The following is a 17,860-nucleotide window of genomic DNA, read 5'->3' as shown; positions in this document are numbered from 1 at the left end:
TTAAGTTAGAGTCTTAGATAGTAAGGAAGTTAACCTTGAACCTTTGGTAACCACGAATCTAAAGCTTGCCATGGCAGTAAGTACCCTAAATGTAAATGGACTGAATGCACCAATCAAAAGACATAGAGTTATTGAATGGATAAAAAAACAAGACCCATCTAGCCTAAAAGAGACTCACTTTAAACCCAAAGATATACACAGACTATAAGTGAAGGGATGTAAAAAGATATTTCATGCAACTAATAGGGAGAAAAAAGCAGGAGTTGCAGCACTTCTGTCAGACAAAATAGACTTCAAAACAAAACAAGTCGCAAGAGACAAAGAAGGACATTACATAATGATAAAAGGGTCAATCCAACAAGAGGATAAAACCATTATAAATATCTATGCACCCAATACAGGAGCACCTACATATATGAAACATATACTAACAGAATTAAAAGGGGAAATAGAATGCACTGCATTAATTCTAGGACACTCCACTCACTATGAAGTACAGATCAACCAGACAGAAAATAAGTAAGGAGACAGACTCACTGAACAACACATTAGAATAGATGGACCTAACAGACATCTACAGAACTCTAGACCCAAAAGAGGCAGAATACACATTCTTCTCAAGCGCATATGGAACATTTTCAAGAACAGATTATATACTAGGCCACAAAATGAGCCTTGGTAAATTCAAAAAGATTAAAATTGTACCAACCAGTTTCAGAGATGACAAGGCATGAAACTAGAAATAAATTATGTGAAGAAAATAAAAAATAACTGAAACAGATTGAGGCTTCATAACATGTCCCTAATTAACCAATGGATCAATGACCAAATAAAAACAGAGATCAAGCAATATATAGAAACAAATGACAACAATGATTCAACACTGCAAAATCTGTGGGACACAGTGAAGGCCATGCTAAGAAGAATGTATACTGCAATACAGGACTACCTCAGGAAAGAAGAACAATCCCACATGAGCAGTCTAAACTCACAATTAATGAAACTATAAAAGGAAGAATAAAGGAGGCCCAAAGTCAGTAGAAGGAGGAAAAAGGAAAGATTAGAGCATAAATAAATAAAATAGAGAAGAATAAAACAATAGAAAGAAACAATGAAAGCAAGAACTGGTTCTTTGAGAAAATAAATAAAATAGATAATCCTCTAGCCAGACTTATCAAGAAAAAAAGGGAATCTATTCACATAAACAGAATCAGAAATGAGAAAGGAAAAATCACTACAGACACCAATGAAATTCAAAGAATTATTAGAGAATACTATGAAAAATTAAATGCTAACAAGCTGGATAATGTAGACGAAATGGACAACTTTCTACAAAAATACAACCTTCCAAGGCTGATCAAGGAAGAAACAGAAAATCTGAACAGACCAATTATTAGCAGCAAAATTGAAATGGTAATCAAAAACCTACCTAAGAACAAACCCCCTGGACCAGATGGCTTCACCACTGAATTTTATGAAACATTTAGTGAATACCTAATACCCATTCTCCTTAGAGTTTTCTAAAGAAGAAGAAGGAATACTTTCAAACTCATTCTATGAGGCCAGCATCACTCTAATACCAAAATGAGGCAAAGACACCACAAAAAAAGATTACTGACCAATATCCTTGATGAACTTAGATGCAAAAATACTCAACAAAATATTAGCAAACTTAATTCAAAAATACATCAAAAAGTTTATCCATCATGACAAAGTAAGATTTATTCCAGGGATGCAAGGATGGTATAACATTCGAAAATCCATCATCATCATCCACCACATCAACAAAAAGAAGGACAAAAACCACATGATCATCTCCATAGATGCTGAAAAAGCATTTGACAAAATTCAACATCCATTCATGATAAAAACTCTTAACAAAATGGGTATAGATGGCAAGTACCTCAAAATAATAATGGCCACATATGACAAACCCACAGCCAACATTATCCTTAACAGTGGGAAGCTGAAAGCTTTTCCTCTAAGATTGGGAACAGGACAGGGATGCCCACTCTCCCCACTTTTATTCAACTAGTTTTATTCAACTCCCCACTTTTATTCAATAGTTCTGGAGGTCCTAGCCATGGCAGACAACACAAAGAAATAAAAGGCATCCAGATTGGTAAGGAAGAAGTTAAACTGTCCCTGTTTGCAGATGACATGATATTGTACATAAAAAAACCCTAAAGAATCCACTCCAAATATGCTCGATCTAATATCTGAATTCAGCAGTTGCAGGATATAAATTTAATACACAGAAATCTGTGACATACTTATATACTAACAATGAACTAGCAGATAGAGAAATCAGGAAAACAATTTGATTCACAGTTGCATCAAAAAGAATTAAATACCTAGGAATAAACCTAACCAAGGAAGTGAAAGACCTATACTTTGAAAACTACAAGACACTCATGAGAGAAATCAAAGAAGATACCAATAAATGGAAAGACATCCCATGCTCATGGATAGGAAGAATTAATATTGTCAAAATGGCCATTCAGCCTAAAGCAATCTACAGATTCAATGCAATTCCTATCAAAATACTAACAGCACTCTTCAACGAACTAGAGAAAATAATTCTAAAATTCATATGGAACCACAAAAGACCCCAAATAGCCAAAGCAATCCTTAGAAAGAAGAATAAAGCTGGGGGGATTATGCTCCCCAATTTCATGCTCTACTACAAAGCCACAATAATCAAGACAATTTGGTACTGGTACAATAACAGACCCATAGACCAATGGAACAGACTAGAGAGCCCTGATATAAACCCAACCATATATGGTCAATTTATATATGATAAAGGAGCCATGGACATACAATGGGGAAATGACAGCCTCTTCAACAGCTGGTGTTAGCAAAACTGGACTGCTACATGTAAGAGAATGAAACTGGATTCTTTTTTAACCTCATACACAAAAGTAAACTTGAAATGGATCAAAGACCTGAATGTAAGTCATGAAACCATAAAACTCTTAGAAGACAACATAGGCAAACATCTCCTGAATATAAGCATGAGCAACTTCTTTCTGAATGTATCTTCTCGAGCAAGCAAAACAAAAACAAAAGTGAACACATGAGACTACATCAAACTGTAAAGTTTCTGTATGGCAAAAGACACCATCAACAAAATGAAAAGGCATTCTACAGTATGGGAGAATATATTTGTAAATGACATATCTGACAAGGGGTTAACATCCAAAAAATATATAGAACTCCCATGCCTCAACACCCTAAAAGCAAATAACCTAATTAAAAAATGGGCAGAGGATATGAGGAGACAGTTCTCCAAAGAAGAAATTCAGATGGCTGATAGATACATGAAAATATGGTCCACATCACTAATCATCAGGGAAATGCAAATTAAATCACAATGAGATATCACCTCACACCAGTAAGGATGGCTACCACTGAAATGACTAAGAACAGCAAATGATGGCGAGGATGTGGAGAAAGGGGAACCCTCCTACACAGCTGGTGGGAACATAAGCTAGTCCAACCATTGAAGAAAGCAGTATGGAGGTTCCTCAAAAAACTAAAAATAGAAATACCATTGCACCCAGGAATCCCACTGCTTGTAATTTACCCAAAGAATACAAGGTCTCAGATTCAAAAATACATATGCACTCCTATGTTTATTGCAGCACTATTTACAATAGCCAAGATATGGAAGCAACCTCAGTGTCCATCAGTAGATGAATAGATAAAGAAGGGGTGGTACATATACACAATGGAATACTGTTCAGTCATAAGAAAGAAACAAATCCTATCATTTTCAACAACATGGATGGAGCTAGAAGATATTATGCTCAGTGAAATAAGCCAGGCAGAGAAAGACAAGTGTCAAATGATTTCCCTCATTTGTGGAGTATAACAACCAAGCAAAACTGAGGGAACAAAATGGTAGCCGACTCAGAGACTCCAAGAAGGGAATAGCAGTTACCAAAAGAGAAGGATGTGGGAGGGCCGGTGGGGAGGGAGGAGAAGGGGATTGAGGGATATTATGTTTAGTACACATTGGCATGGGCCATGCTACTCAGGCTCTTTGACAAGGTCCAGGCACGAGGAGGAATCCTGAAAGTCAGGAAACCTCACAGCTGTCCCCTGCCTGCTAGTCCCTATATTTGTTTTTGCAGTTATGATGCTGATAATTGGATTCATGTATGGGAAAATTTTCATGACAAATATTTTGACTAACGATCTGACCCTCGTAGAGGAGAATAATCTGACCCAAAGCTATGATTAAAATAATAGTGCAGGGAATGAAAGCAGTGCTCCCGGACCTACCATCCCAGGCATGCTGCCACGAGCAATTACATTAGAACAACCTGAAATATTCACAGAGTTAGATACGGCCTGTCCCCCCTTTTGCAATAATACAAACATGACTAATGAAGAGTTCTTTACCAGATAGGCTAAAAAAGAATTATGGGAACTTGGGCCTTGGAAAATCCCATTTTTATTGGAAAGTTATATGAAACAGCAATGTGAAACTGAAAAAGATCCAATAATCTCCACGGTTCAGGCCCGCCCCCCTCCCCCCCCCTCCACCGCCCATGCTGTTTATAAAATAAGGGGATGTCTCTGGTATCCCCCCAGTGGATAGATGTCTATGGGAAAAATAGACATATGGACATTTGCAGATATCCCTTACACAGGAATTTAGGATGAAAACATGATAAAATACTATTACATCAATGGCAAAGTAGTACATTCAGACTGTGTGTCACTGTGTGAGAGCATAAAAAGAGCTAGAAAACCATACTGCCTATGGACCTGAGCAGAAAGATACAAGGGGTCAAAAATGTGGAATGATTATTATGACAGAACAAAATGTTTATACTGTATACAGAAATGAGATCCAGATTGTGAGGGCCCATACCTTAAAATAGGATGGGGATGTTTAACTTTAGGGGGTAAATGCAAGTGGCAGACAATAAGTATAAGATGTATTAGCTTAGAAAAGAATCTTATAACCTTAGTATTTTATAACCTTAGATTCTAAATATGAACTATATAAGTAAACTTTACATATAACCTCACATGCTTAAAAGCAAAAGCAGACATTATAAACCACACGCTGTCACATACCATTTTTCTGTCTAGCACCTATCACGTAACCTACATCTGGGGCCAAAAAGGTTAGGGGAAAGTTAAACATTAAATGCTACAAGGAAGCTGTCAAAGAAATGATAACATCTGTAATCAGACGGAATTATACAAAAAACGAAGGGAAAAAACATTGTATCATCCATGATCAAAGAAAATCTTTAACATTATGTAAGACCTAAAAGATATAAAAATAAAGACCCTGCCACTTGATGTCAGGAGATACTTCATGCTGACTCTGAGTCTCATCTCGTCATTCACCGACGCTGTCATTTCTTTCGTGACCCACACCTTGTCTGGAGCTGGACTCCAGCAACACATGGTGTGGGGGATCACGGGGAAAGCAGTGTAGCAGAGAGAAGGCAAAGTGTAACTCTGTGGCATCTTGCTGCACGTGTGGACAGTGACTGCATTGGGTATGGGTGGGAACTTGATAATATGGGTAAATGTAGTAACCACATTGTTTTTTCATGTGAAACCTTTATAAGAGTGTATATCAATAATACCTTAATAAAAAAAAATTTTTTAAAGTAACTTTAAATGTAAGAAGAGCTCCTATATAGTTAGATGGCAGTCCTTGTATTTCTTATGTTTGACAAACATTAACAACTGAATTATAATATTGATTTTTCAATAGTCTATTGGGTTATACAAACATTTTTAAGGTTTATATATATGTTTACCTTTTCTTGATGAGATCCTGGTTCCTCACTCTTCATTTTTCAAAATTTACCTACCTCACCATTGCACATGAAATGCTTATCATAGAGTTTTTTGCAAAATTTTTATATGTGAGTCCTCAAACTTCTAGATTGCTCATTTTCCAGTTCAATTACCCAATCCATCACTTTTTTCACTGAATAAAAATATAGCTTTTATCATATAAACATTATGTATATTACAATCTATTTTTCTATGTTCTATTTTGTTTCACTGTCTTGTGTTTACCAATACAGTACTGATTTCATTACAATGAATTTGTAGCATGTAATAAGACAATACTCTTCTTTTTCAAGTTTTTTTGGTTGCTTTTAAATATATATTCTTTATCATATAGTTATGATTAAAGATAAAAATTACTTGTAAATTATTGAAACTATTTTGTTTATATATTAATTTTTGGTAAATAGACCTTTATGATAATAAGCTTTGTATTTCTTTATATTTTAATGTCACTTTTCCCTTATTTTGATCTAGTTTTGCATCTTTCTATTATATTATATAATTTCTTTATATGGTCTCTATGCCAACTTAACTATAACTCTTTTTTATTTCTGCATTAAACTGGACATATTTCTCATTTCATTTATGTTTAAAATAGACATAAAAATTGTTTTATACAGCTTATTCATTAGATTTTCTATTCTTCCAAGTGTTTTATTAGCTATGCATGATCAATCATATCTTCAAAGGTAAATCATTTTACCTTTTCAAATTTTTACATTAACTAATTTTATTATTTAAGTTGGTAATACTTCAAAAAATATACTACCTAATAATGTGACTAAAAAGTAGTCCCTTATATTGTTTCTCAATTTAATTTTAATGATTTCAGTATTTGGTGATTTAAGGGGAAAATAAAGGGCTTTTATTGCATAAGACAGAGGTTCTATTTACACTTAGCCATAAATACCACGTAAGATTTAGAAAACTGACCTTGTGATTCTTAAAACTATTAGCCACAAATACTAGTCTTGGTCAACATTATTTTAATCTCTTTCAATTCTAAAATTCCAGCCATTCTTTTTTCTCAAGTCAGAATGTATCCTAACTTTGGAATGCTGGAGTGAGAAATTACTTTAAAGATAATGAGGAATCAAAACCAAATATAGATTTTGTAGATTAAATATTTGATAAAATTTAGTTTTGAGTGAAACAAAAAGCAATCAGCATTTAGACACTTGGAAAGATGTTAATATTTTGCTAAAACTTTCAGTCTTTATCCAGATGTCTGGCACACATAAGGGAAACAAAATACTCTGTGAATAAACATAATCTCAATTACACTAAAATTTCATTTTTCTACTGATTTCCAATTTTGTTTTTAAGAGAGGACATAATCACAGGTTGGGTGATGGTAGAGGTTAATATCCTGGAATCTAAGATCAGGCTATTACAGTGTGTTTATTAGTCATTTCAATGCTTATATCATTTTAACAAAGACTGAATTAGGTGATAGTGAAAGTTTTGCAATTTTTGCCTATTGGTATAGTCATTTTGATTTTACCCAAAATAATGACAACAATCTAGAGAGGGCTTATTAACTACTGACAAGGAGTTGTTCTTTTAAAATTTAATTTTAAGTGACTTTCAGGAAGAAATTACTATCAGTCATTTTTATTTTTCTATTTACATAACTCACATATCTTATCTGTTTGGAATTATTATTACTCTTGCTTTACCAATATTTTTCTAATATTAGGGGAAACTATGGCCAGAATAGCATCTAATTTTGTTCATTTCTGTTTGAAGCAGTAATTACATATCAAATAATGAGAAAGTCTTTAAAATATTAAAAAATCACTTTCAGTGTATCTATTAGACACATTTTTCTTAGTTTTCTGATAAATTGTAGAAGAAATTCTACAACTTTTGATTATCACTTTTAATTTTGGAAAAAAATATTGAACCCTTTAGGTCTATTTCTTAATAAACAAAGATTTTTTCCCCAAAAAGAAAATCTTATTAAACATATAATACCGCTGTGAGGAAAAGAAAATACTCCATGTGTAATAGTTGGGATATAATTTTAAACTTTTGTCTGTTTCTAAGTCCTTTGCTTCTTATACTTTTTATTTTAAGAATTGTTGTTTCCCTCCTCTGTATCAAAGTTTTTGCTCCAAGAGAAACAGATATAGAGTTCCAATTAGAATAAAGTTCTGTCATTAAAGCCTTAAATTCAATTAGGGATAGCTGGATATCTACCAATTTTAATTTTTTCCTCTGACACTTGTATACTTTATGTTAAAAAGACATTTTCCCTCTGGAATTTTATTATTTGTCACCATTATGTATACTGGTTTTAGTAAAAAAATATATTTCCTCATATGTGTCATGAGGAGTTTTGCTCAAATGTTCATTGCACAACATAATTTTATAACATTCTAGTTTCCATCAATTCAGCTTCCATATTCTGATCCTTTCTCCCTAATAGCTATTCACTCTCCAGCTTGAAAAGGTACTTAATATCCTAACGTGCTTCATGACCATCTTATACCACCAGTATCTGCCCTGAGAAAAAAAGAAAGTATGTGCAGATATCTCATTTACTTGTTAGTATGGATTTTGCTTTAATACCTTTAGAAATAATTACTTATTAGAATCCTAGTTGATGGATTAAATATATAGTCATATAATCACAATGACTGTTTACAGAAACCTGAGGATTTTTCTGCCTCTAATATGGTGGGTCTCATTAAAGAGCATAATCCAGGACTGCTGCAACCAAGAGGAATTGTAGACAGGGTGATTCAGGAAGGACTCGTAGAAAATTACTTTGTGTCATGTGAAAGATACTCTTATTTAGCAAACCTTGTGTTTATTCATAAACCTTCCAGAGAACCAACAGATACAAAATTTGAAAAAGTAATAGATCTATCGCTATTACTCAGTCATCTCCACCTGCCAACTTGAAGAGGGCATAAGAAACCCTACTAGTTTCCAGTATTGCTAGGATCCATGAAACATCAAACTAAGAACATCATAATTAACTGAAACCACAGAAATACAGGTGATAATGACTATCATAAGTATGGAATTTTAATAATTGAAAACAAAACTCAGAAATTTCTGCAGTCTGTATACCAGTGGCCAACCAGACTAAAATGCAGAGTAAGCTCCAGTTTAAAACACAAGTTATCAATGAAGGACAGACAATGAGCCAGTATGTTGATAGTAGGGATGGATTATTAAAAAAAAAAAAACAGGTGAACCTCAATTTTGTATTGTTAAAAATTTACAGTAATTGATTAAATGGAAAGATTAGAAGTTATTACAATCAAAAACAGAGATGAGCCTTGAAAATTTCCCAAGCATACAAAACCTGTTTAGTCATACATGCAAAGCTTGATTTAGCTTATTATGCAAGACTAACTTGACCCGGGTCTCTTCTTTTCATGCCTCTAGAAATTATAAGCAAAACTTAAAATGGACCCCAAAATTGATATGACATAACCACCAACAATTTCCCTATCATTTAAGAAAATTCTAATATTACAACCAATCACTGTGAAGAATAAACAGTTCCTGCCTCCTCACTATTCAGCAGCTTTACAACATACCTCCTAGTCTTGTTCCATATTTTCGTTTGAGCACTCCCAGTTCACCAACTGTCTTTTTGATGTGTGCAAAATAAACTTTTATTAATGACTACTTTGGTGATTCATTTGCTTTCTGTTACTTCTGAACTTTTGACAAAGTAAAAGAACTAGGCTGAAGTTGTATTCAGGCATTATTTGTTTTGTGCTTGTAAGAATGTTTATAGTTGACCTGGACATAGGAATGTACTTAAAGTTACTGAATATGTGTATTCATATGACTGCCACAGCCTTACCTTTTTCTCCAACTTCTAAGAGGCTTCCCAGCAGAATCAATAGATGCCTTCAGCAGATATTATGGCACCATCAATCACTGAAGTTGAGCAAAAGGAAAGGTAGTGTTTGCCAAGGCTTGAATGAAGAGGTGTTGAGCTGAGAGCCTGTGGACCAGAAAGTGCACAAGTTAGAACTTGTGTCGGCCACATGCAAAAGCAGGACTGAGGTCGGGGTCAGCAGCAACTGCCCAGTGCCTGCATTCAGGCTACTTCTCCCATTCCTCTTGATCAACCACTTATTTACACTCACCTTTGACTCTTCTCAGACACCAATTTGTGGATATTCAGAAATTAATAAAACCAGAAGTAGAATAAGAATGGATGGAAGGAGAAGCACTTGGGAAGTGAAAATGGGGAAGGGTTTGTGAACAATCAATGGGGTCAAAATTCTTTAAATTAGCTGAAAGGAGAGATTATATCATAAACCACCTGTGACGAGACTAGTAAGAAACAAGGTTAAGTAACCCTCCCTATCAAGAGTATGAGTTCATTGGTTCTTAGCTAGTAAGTGTTTTGGCCTTGTAGCATTCTGGAAAAAAACACACATGAACACAAAAACATAAAATCCCACATGTGTTGTAAGAACTCAACCAGACTGTTGAAAATAACATTTTCAGTTAAAATTCTAGTACTGAGACTGAGCATTTCAGGAACTCAGCTTTTAGAAAATGGTTTTTAAACAAATCCCATGCGTGTTTTGCTGTGTTATGTGTCCATTCAGTGTAGACAAGGGTTCTTTGTAACAGCCCTTGCCAAATTGCTGGCTTTTAAGCAATGTACAGAAACACATCTATCTTTGTCTTCTCTGTTTTTCCAATACTTGATTACAGTGCTCTTCAAAACTGACAATTTGCTTGAAATGTTTTCAAATATCCTCTTCAAAAGTAATTCAGACTCACATATCATTGACCAAAAGGATTTATAAAAACAACATTTGTGATTGCATTTTGAAAGGAGAACACACAAAAAGTATTAAATAGGAAGCAGATGAACGATAGCACCTTCCACTGAGAAATTTATGGAAAAAATGTATTTCCCACACTTTGAAATAGAATTTGTTGTAGCATCTATGTACACATGAACCAAAAGAAAGAAAACTTGGAAAAAATAAGTGTTACCATAATTAAACATTACTTCAGAGGCTGGAAATTAAGTTGTATAAAGTTACCTCTGTTTTGGTTCTGAAGACTTAATCTGCTCTGCTGCCTTTCTTCTATTTTTTCTCCCAGGTGAGTATTTATCAATGCTGGGGGCAAATAAGAATCACCTAGCTCATTGTAAAATGGACTTAGCACTCAAATGCCACTCCCAGATCCTAAAACTCAACTGGTCTCAGCTGAGACAGAGGGCTCATGGTCATTTTTAGATACAATTCATAAATGTACACAGAGGTAAGTCTGTAAGTATAATTACACATCTACCAATATGTCATTAATTAATGTTATATTAAATATACCTTATAACATTTTCTATATACATACATATACATATATTCATTATATACATATATAGGCAAACGTAAATGGGTATGTGTAGATAGAAATAGATATAGGTATAGATGATTTAGATATATGGATATATTTTAAATCGTGCTTCCTATGAATTTCACAAGCAAGTTAAACTACATTAACTGTTTGGAATAATGGTGAGAAATTAAAGGCCACTGTTGAACTGTGATGCACAAATTCTTTGAGTGATGTATGAAGAGGAATAATGATCTGAAGTACAGTGTATAACCAAGACTCAGCAAACATGGGTGCTAATCCCTGCTCTGCTGAGGCACCTCTGAATGTCTGAGTTCAGCAAAGGAGTCCACCTGTAGTCCCGGTCTCTCAATGACCTCCTCCAACAGCTGAGAATTTATCCCAGGCTTTGGAGCGGCACCTGTTATGGCTCTGGGACCAGAGCTGCACACTGTGAAATTGAAGGAGAGGTGGAGAAGCCAGAAACATACAGGGCCCTAGATCACATGGGACCTTTAGAACATTCTAAAACCATTTGTTTTTTCCATTTCTCTGAGGGAGATGGGAAGTTACTGGAGTATTTAGAGCAGACTCATAACTTAAGGGAAAACAACTGTAAAGTCACTGATATACTCTCATCCCTTCACTTTTTAAATGATTGCATTGTTTGCACCACCAGAAATGTTAATATGGGTCCCGAAGAATCTGGTAAAGAGCAAGGATTAGTGCCCATGTTTTCAGTACCAGGCATAGAAGGATGACTAAATCACTTGAAATCCTACCCATCAAGAAAGCAACTGGCTGAATTCTGCAAAACAACCATACCCTTGTTTTCCGTGCTTTGCCTGATAATCTCTTTAACTGCCCTATCCTCTTCTTGATATCACTTGTCTTTAGCTGAAGATGGCCTTTAAGGTAATGGTTTGGGCCTTTTTGGGGAGTTACTCAGTTTTCCTGGGTATCTCCCATGTGTATAGGAGGGTGTCTCTGCCAATGGGTTTCAGCCCTGGGCAAGTTCGCTATGGATTCAGTGTAACCAAAGAAAAAGAACAGGTTGCCCTCATAGAAGGAGTGTTTCAGCAGGCTGCACCTATGGACTGGGAGACATTCGAGTGTCCCCTGTGGACATGTGTGTCTTGCCAATGGGTTTCAGCCCCAGGTAAGTTCGCTATGGATTCAATGTGACCAAAGAAATTGACAGCAAAACATTCTTTGGGGTGAAAGGGTTTATTACACAGCTTGTTCTCCGGTGGTAGGTCGAGCACTAGCGTCTCTGCCTCCGCGCAGAGCACTAGGCCGAGCTCTCTATATAGCGCAATAATAGCTTAATGCCCAAAGGTGTGGAAGTGGTAGCCTAGCAACAGGCCAGTTCCATCATCAGGTGGTTTAAGTTCAGTGAGGATCCTGGCCATAGGAACCCCAACTTCCCCACATGTGGTACTGTGAAGGGGTGGAGGACTGGGGTCCACCTCAAGAGAAAGCTGACTGAAATGGCATCACTATGAAGAGCAGTGGCCCAAAGGAAGCAGCACGAGAAGAAGCAGTGTGGGAGTGCAGGCTGCCAGGGGCTGTGGGGCGGGTGAAGGAAGAGGCCCGAGAAGGAGCAGTGGCACGAGAAGCAGCGGCACGCAGACTGCCAGGTGCCGTGGGGCAAGTGAAGGATGTAGTGGAGCCGTCAGCCCCAGAAATGGAGGAGAACAGGTGGGGGTGGAGGCTCTGTTGGAGGCATCAGCCCCTCCTCCATTGAGACCCCATCTGGTTGAAAGCTGGTGGAAACCCAGGACTTGTCAATGGAGGGTTCTTTCAGAACTGCAGCCCCCTCCTCAGGTCGTGGAGCACTCCACGCTCTGCCTCTATCCTCAGGCTCACACACAAAAGGAAATATGTTCTGCTTCTCGAAGGATGAATTTAAAGGGTCCCATGAAGGTCGTAAGGACCCAGACGTGGGTTGGTTTGAAAAGGCAGGAGCGGACAGAAAGAAATTGGACTAGAGCTGTGGCAATTGAGACCAGAGCAGTGGTTCCAGCTGCTGAGGATGAAGCACAAGGCAGAGATAAAGCATCAAGATCAGCTTGTGTGTCTGCAAGAATTTTGCTGTAGAGGGTGGAGAAGAGCTCCACCCAGTGCTCTGGGCAACATGGTGGCATGTATGCAAGGCTGCAGGAGAGCAGAGCAGAGGCTGGAGTGGTGGCAGCACCAAGGACAGAGGCCCACAGGACGGCTGTGCAGGCTTAGAGTCCCAGAGGCAGAGACCGGCTTGCTTCCTGCAGACTCACTCTGAATGGATGGGATTTTAGTGATTGACCTGCCACCGTGGAAATAAAGTTGGATGTAACCCTTTCACCCCAAGGACATTTTACTGTCATTTCTTTGGTCACATTGAATCCATAGTGAACTTGCCGGGAACTGAAACCCATTGGCAAGACAGCGGTCTACATGTTATTAAACTACATTTTGTTTTTCTCCCATTGATCTGTTTTTTACTACAGGGAAGATGTCTCAGCCAAGAACCTAGAGGGGTAGAAGGGAAATTACTTTTTCACCCCTACATTTCTTTATATTATTGTAACATGTAGATTATTAGGTTGGAATCACCATTGAGAGAGAGATGGGGATGAAGGGAGAGATCATGATAAGAAGCATATATTGTTACCTCTCCCCCTTTAGACTTTCTCCACCTGAGGTTTCCGTATAAATGCCTTTGGAAAACACAATGAAAATAGATATGTATTTCCCAGCACTAACACTGATCACTGCCAGACCTTCTCTTCACGGATCCCACATAGAATAGTTGTCTACCAATGTACATAAATGTACAAAAGTTAACTATTTTTTCTTGTTAACCTTGGATCACCTATAATATACATTTGCTAATGAGAGCTTCCACTTAGCAATATCTACAAAATAAAAATGTATGCTTCAGCCACTCAGTTTATATTTCGATTATACCGTTGAGTTACTCTTTTGAGGATTCTAAATACTTTTCAAGGATTACTTTAATGATCTTTAGGGACTTGGGTTTGGAATGTGAAATATAAGACCTATTACTTTAGTTAGTATTTATATCAACTTCACATGCAAAGTAGTGATGGGATAACAAAAACAATTAAAAATCTGGAATATTGAAAATACATTTGTACTTTTTCTTAATGAAATCTATTTGCAGCAAAGAAAACAGGTTTTATGAAAATTATCTTCCTTGGAATAAAAGCCTAAATTTTATGCACATTTGTTTTTGTTTTTTTCCCTAGTACTTTATTGTGTCATAATTAAGGATTTAAAAAATCCTATTTTTTTATTAATTAACAATTAACAATTGGGTTAGGTCAGTGCTTTTTAACTTTTTTTGATCATTACTTTCAACTGTTCTAATGCTAGGAAAATAATTTTCAAGTAAAACAATTTCTATACAGTTAAGTTTATATAATAGTGATATTTTTCTTAATTCCCTCTAGTGTGCCAATCCATACATGTTATCTTCCACTTTTGAAAAAAAGGAAGGTAACCAAGCAAAGTTGAGCTAATTTCTCACTTCTGTACATAAGGGTTTTTTTTTCTTCCTAAGGGCTTGTTCTGCACTGAGTCAAAGATTCATAGGAACTCTTACCTTATACAGTCATTTTGTATGGAAACAGGCTCATTAAAGAGATTCATGAAACAACATCTTATTTTCTTTTATTTGGATAGAACTAGGTAGATGTTCACAAGTCAAGCTTCCTTTCCTCAAGGGAAATTACATTTGCAAACCCCTTTGCAGTTAAGGTGGACCTATGTCACTAGTATGTCCAAAGTAATGTGGACAGAAGTGATAAAAAAATTATTTCAATCCTGACCCTTAGAATCATTTTGCACACTGTGTATCTATCCAAATGCTGAAAGCAAAGGAGTTTAAGACAGAAAAACTACCCAACAGAAGAAGCCCAGATGCCCGAATCAACACTTGGAGGACACTTTCATAGAAGGCAGCTCTATGTATGCTGCCTCCTCCAAGATGAGGAGGTAATACATTTTAAATGAATCAAGCCACAGAGGTATGGGAACTTATTTTCTAATAGCAAGTGAGAATTCCTCTACCTAATAAATCACCTGCTATGTGCAAGCCAGCTTTCTGGGAGCTTTACATTCACACACAGCAAAAACTATAAGAAAATAAGAAAATTACCAGATGTACAGAAATAATAATCCAGCATCTGAGCCTGAATTCCATAGCGCCCCTTGCCAAGAAAATGCAGCCGTTATAAATAAGTAGATTCATAAGACAGGATTCTGTTTCTCTCTGTAATATCATAGGTAGTAGAGTATCATAGTGATTTCTTATTTTACAGTGTGAAATAAAAGGTTATTATAAGGGATCTCATGGACAGTTTTAACTAATACTGAATTCTTGCTCTGACCAGCAAGGCGTTCAAATAGAAATTAGGGCCACAGAAATCACCTTAGTTAAAGAAATACATTTTATGTGAAATGTGTACTTAAAATTTTAATAGATGTGCAAAGTTTAGTCCCTTTTAGGCTTGCTATAATTTTTACCTAAGTACATTTTCTCTTAAAGCATTACATTCATGGTAGTATATTGTCAAACGTTGTCATATAATTAGCAAAATATATGAAGAATTATTCTTGCTTTACTGACAAGTATAACTACAGTAATTTGGTAATAATTTGATTACATTGTTAGTAGTTAAAATTAAAAACAATAGGATTATTGCTCATAATGCAAATTATTCATATTCTCCCCCACAACACATACACACAAACATGAATACATACCTTTTGTTGTTGGCTGAAGTTTTTTAAGGTAAAATTGTACTTGTGGGGGGAATTTCAAACTGAATTGAGCAGGTACTACAAATACTGTTTTTAGCAAAATTTGAAATTTTTCCCCAGACTGAGAGCCCAACATGATTAGAATCTTTCTGTTTATTTTTTTATTAAAATTCTCATGCAAAGCAGTCTACTTTGGCTTAAAATTAGACTCAATACGATTGTTAACTTGTTTCTTCCCTGTTTTTTGAAGAACCTGTCTTTTGCTCTAAGAGCAAAGGTGTTGCAAATGTGCTAATATGTTAATGATATTTAAAAAATTTTTCATTTTAGAAAGTAGTAATAGTTTTAAAGATTTTATTTCATTCTAGCAAATACTCAGTCAAATTCTCCATATTGGAGCATTTAGGAGGTAAGCTCCTGGCATCTCTTTTCAACAGAGGAATGCCACAGTATTCCCACTTACTGAAAGAGGAATTCTATGCATATTCCCCAGGCTGAGGCCCTCTTATTCTTAGGCAATATCAGTCTCAAGTTTTTCTCCTCTTGTTTTCTGTCTATAAGGAACTGTGCTTTCAGTCTGCAACTTCATTTAAAGCATTTTGTATTCAAAACATGCAATATTTCTCTCTCCACCCCAAAACAAAAACAACAAACCACTTCACAATTCTGTCTCTGGCAGACTGATTGCATTTGGATGCCAAGAGTCTGATTCCAGCATTTAGCGATGATACACAAGGCATGGAGATAAAGTAATGAAAAGGGTTTTCTTATGTAGCTCTTGATCAAGTATTTTAATAAAAGGGATTTCAGAAATGTTATTAGCGATAGTAACCACATGCGTTAGCTAGAAAATGATAAGGTCAACGTGAATGTTTTCCGAAAGTTTCTTATCAAAGCAGTAAGAGAAGAATTGAATTGAAGTAAAAATGTCAGTAAATCACAATATTAATTTCTGAGAGAAATATTGAGGTAGAGAGAAATAGAGTATCCAGTTTAGACAGAAATTGAGACCCTGAAAGAAGAGATGTGGGGAAGTAGTGAGAGATGATAATGGAGACGGGACTTAATGAGAACTTTCAAGTAAGAGAGATTTTAAAGATGGTTTTCTGAAATTCTTCCCATGTGCTTTATGATGTAATTCCGCAGGGGGAGTTAAGTTTCCATACTGGGACAAATCACCTTTGAAGCTGAAAATCAGTCAAAGAGAGAAATAAAGTGGGAGAAACCAGTTTATTGCTTCCAAGCAGTCATCCACTTCTGCTCTCTCTTGTCTCTCATGACGGGCTGCAGAAAAAGGGGCACCACTCAAGCTCTCTGGTCCAGATAAGCCCCTGCTCCCTCTTATAATTACCTATTGATATGCAGATGGACTAAGGCCAGGGGAGAGATTCTGGAAATATTGCAATTTTACCCACAGGCGGAATCTTTTCATTCTTGTTCCCTAAAGGCCTTTGGTTAAGATGAATTATGATTGCCAGCTATTGGGAACTGTAACGTCTCATTTAGTTTGTTGTTGTTTTTGATCATTTGTTTGTTACTTTTAACCATTTGAGAGACAGTCACATGTGTACTGGCCTCGAAAGGGAGGGCTCTGGGCTGAGGTGGCCCAAGTATATCAAAGATAGACAACTGACTCACTGTTTGAATTAAGGGAAGGGAAGTAGAAGTTGCCATAGCCATTCTGACAAATAATCTATCCCTACAAAATAACCTGGAAATATTTTTGGAAATAAGGAATAACACCCTGAGTTGCACCCCAGCCCATCATTTAATAGTTTTGTGGAAAGATTAACCAATCCTTCCTTGCCTTGCTGTCACCCTCATCTGCTATCAAAATATAATTGAAGAACAAAGAGAAATCACTGGACTATCACTGCAAAATCCTACTGCAATTAGAGGTTCAGACAAAAATAAAGCTAGAGGAATC

At 36.1% G+C, this 17,860-nt stretch overlaps 1 protein-coding gene across 2 annotated transcripts in view; it reads right to left on the bottom strand.

Annotated features, from left to right (window-relative positions):
• The window catches only part of CDH18 (cadherin 18), a 1,048,863-nt gene that overhangs the window by 616,435 nt on the left and 414,568 nt on the right, over positions 1-17,860 (bottom strand). For both annotated transcript variants that reach the window (XR_012131738.1, XM_073237622.1), the window contains exon 3: positions 9,665-9,808. The gene's annotated coding sequence lies outside the window, so the exon portion shown is untranslated. The remainder of the gene's footprint in view (positions 1-9,664; positions 9,809-17,860) is intronic.

The sequence above is a fragment of the Manis javanica genome, chromosome 1 (assembly GCF_040802235.1).
Source record: "Manis javanica isolate MJ-LG chromosome 1, MJ_LKY, whole genome shotgun sequence".
Lineage (NCBI taxonomy): Eukaryota > Metazoa > Chordata > Mammalia > Pholidota > Manidae > Manis > Manis javanica.
This window is presented reverse-complemented; position numbering and strand designations above follow the sequence as displayed.